At 40.2% G+C, this 3,351-nt stretch overlaps 1 protein-coding gene across 6 annotated transcripts in view; it reads left to right on the top strand.

Moving 5' to 3' along the window:
- ntn2 (netrin 2) overlaps positions 1-1,039 on the top strand; it is a 70,280-nt gene extending 69,241 nt beyond the window's left edge. For all 6 annotated transcript variants that reach the window (NM_001441904.2, NM_001037415.4, NM_001441903.2 and 3 more), the window contains 1 exon segment: positions 1-1,039. This exon segment is cut by the window's left edge and continues 4,835 nt beyond it. The gene's annotated coding sequence lies outside the window, so the exon portion shown is untranslated.
- The last annotated feature ends 2,312 nt before the right edge of the window (positions 1,040-3,351 follow it).

Below are 3,351 nucleotides of genomic sequence, written 5' to 3'. Positions count from 1 at the left end.
ACTGCATCCCATAATGCAATGCCTTCTCTACTTGACCTTCCATTTGCAGCCTGACAAATGGCCAAATAGTAATATTAGTGGATTTATTTCATCATCTGACTGCTAAAACGTGTGTTTCTTTATGTTTTGTGTGTAAAGAATGCACTTTTTAAGGCATATTCGTTTTTACTAGAGCCTGAAAATAGATTCAAAAGACAAATTTCTGAAATCTTCTTTGCGTAAGCGACATATTTAGCATATTTTTGCAATCTGTGCACAAAACATGTACAAATTTCACCAGTAAACATTTCCATTTCAGTAAATCATTGACATGTAAATGTATTACTCTTTCATATACTGCTTTATCCAAAGCAACAAATGAGAAAAATACAAGCAAAATAAATTAGCCTGTAAAAGAAAACAACATTAGAAGTCGTGCAACCGTACCAACTAATCCTTCGCAAATGAAATGTCATTTCCGCAGCAATTTCCTTTATGTTTTCACTCCTGGTTTGGATGACGATCACAAACATCCTAAGTGTTCCCGCTACATGAGCAGGAGTCCGTGACTGCTTGTGTGAATGTATTCGTGTTTATAGTTGTGTGCAAACGTCTGACCACAGTTCCTGCTATCCATATTTGTTTGCCGTCCAGACTGAACATGTCCTGAATTAACTCTGAAGAAACAGGCAGAAATGAGCAGCTTTTCTGCAATATTTCATTTAGACATCGTTTCGCACACAACGGTGTATTTTACATATCTGTTTATGATTGAATGTGTGTGCACGCGCGTGTGTGTGTGTACATGAGTAAATGTACAGACTGATGAACGTTGTGTGTTTCCACATGAGGAATGTTCTTCTGTTTTTAGCGTGCTGGGAAAGTTTGTCTCCTCATTATGTTTTATTTGCTGTCTCTGTAACTGCAATGACCACTGAATTAATCAAATATACAAATAAATTATTAGTTGATGTATGACTTTGTCCTGGGAAGGATCAGTTCTGTGTGTTTCTTTAGGAGGGGTTTGAATAGAAGTCTGAAATAAAGGGCACCTGCTGACATTTAGAGTTTTTTCATTCATTCATTCATTTTATTTTCTGCTTAGTCCCTTTTTTAATCAGGGGTCGCCACAGCGGAATGAACCACCGACTTATTCAGCATATGTTTAATGCAGCTGCAACCCATCACTGGGAATCATCCATACACTCTCATTCACACACATGCACTACGGACAATTTAGCTTACCCAATTCACCTATACCACATGTCTTTGGACTATGAGGGAAACCAGAGCACCCGGAGGAAACCCACATGAACCTGAGGAGAACATGCAAACTCCACACAGAAATGCTAAATGACCCAGCCACATGTTTTTGGACTTGTGAGGGAAATCGGACGTTATATTGTTTTAATCATGGTAATTCAAACCAAGATTGAATTCATGGTTGTTGTTTTGTTTTTGGGTGCATTAATCAGATATTTTAGATCAGCAAATTGTAGCTTACTGAAATGTACAAGTGAGATCGCACGAATCAGCCACTGAATCAAAAAGTTACAAATAGGAGTGAGATTGCCTTGGTAAAACAGCTCTTCAGTGTTCTTGATTTTACTCCAAAACACCGTCTGACAGAAAATGACCTGGAGATTCCAACTCAGGCACATTATGGATGCGTACCCCCGTCTACATCCCAGGAGATTTTTATTTTTTGCAGTTTTTGTTTTCACGAATCCACCAGAGGGCGCTGTGTACGCTTTTTTAGGTTTTCAAATTTCTCTCGTGAGTGCTATTTGTGCCTGCTGTTCTCACATAAATCCACCAGAGGGCGCTGTGTACGCTTTTTCGGATCTCAAATTTCTCTCGTGAGTGCTATTTGTGCCTGCTGTTCTCACATAAATCCACCAGAGGCCGCTGTGTACGCTTTTTCAATACTCAAATTTCCCTTGTGAGTGCTATTCGTGTCTGCTGTTCTCGTGTAAATCCACCAGCGGCCGCTGTGTACGCTTTTTCAGATCTCAAATTTCTCTCCCAAGTGCTATTCGTGGCTGCTGTTCTCACGTAAATCCACCAGAGACCGCTGTCGACTGACCGACCGACCGATTCTACCACTCACCCCCTTCCCCAAACCCAACTGATAGTGTTTTCAAAAGCACGGATTGACCTACCCAACCCCTTCCCTAAAACCAAACAACAGTGTTTTCAAAAGCAATCTAGAAAAAGAAAAGCCCTCACGGCCACCTGATTTTTACCACATTTTCAGATCTTACCACATTCTCACCCTGTTGTTTATTTAATTGTTTGGCTTTTGTTTTACCTGCTGAACCGTTTTGCACCAGACTCGAATGGTAAGCGATCAGCTGGTAGTGCAAAAAGGAACAAAGGCCGTAGGTGGCATCAGACCTATTAGAACCCACATGGAGCCAAGATTCTCATAGAAATCAGTCAAGTTGGTGAAGAAAAAATCATGGTTTGGGGTTGCATTCAGTGTGGGGGCGTGTTAGAGATCTGCTGAGTGGATGGCTGCATCAACAGCCTGAAGTATGAAGTATGGAGCCTCCACGTCAAAACTCCTGAAAGCAAAGAAGGTCAAGGTGCCCCAGGATTGGCCAGACCAGTTACCAGATATGAAAATTATTGAGCATGTCTGGGGTAAAATCTATCTATCTATCTATCTATCTATCTATCTATCTATCTATCTATCTATCTATCTATCTATCTATCTATCTATCTATCTATCTATCTATCTATCTATCTATCTATTATATTATATTATTAATTTGAGAAGTTTAACCTATGATTTTTTCCTGTAGTTTTGGATATTAAAGGTGCAGTGGGGACACATTTATGACTTCAGTCGCTGAAGGTCAGTCAGACACACACACACACACACACACACACACACACACACACACACACACACACACACACACACACACACACACACACACATAGCAGTTTAATAATATACAGGTTTAAATGTATATAAACACTAGCAGGTTTCTGTTGGGCTGTATACATTTCACTGACGGCTCTTCATATTTATACACCAGCGCAAACCGGGAGCCTGGAGAATTTAGGTGCTATTACTGTGTTTTCTCAGGTGTTTTCGCTGTTGATCTTAGAGAATGAGTCTGCTTGGATTGGCGGAGCATTTGTAGAACACAAACATACACACACATACACACACACACACTGCTCTGGCAGAGAGGAAACTCATCTGACACTTCCCCGTGTGTCGCAGAATTCAGCCCATGATTAATTAATGACTCCAAATAGCCTGTGTAAGCTTCATAAACTCTTCAAAATAAATGTTCTTCAAAGGATCTGTGAATCATGGGCTATCCTGGACCACTTTTCGCAGTTTAATATTCTTTA

The sequence above is a fragment of the Danio rerio genome, chromosome 24 (genome assembly GCF_052040795.2).
Source record: "Danio rerio strain M-AB ecotype USA chromosome 24, GRCz13ab, whole genome shotgun sequence".
Classification (NCBI taxonomy): domain Eukaryota; kingdom Metazoa; phylum Chordata; class Actinopteri; order Cypriniformes; family Danionidae; genus Danio; species Danio rerio.
This window is presented reverse-complemented; position numbering and strand designations above follow the sequence as displayed.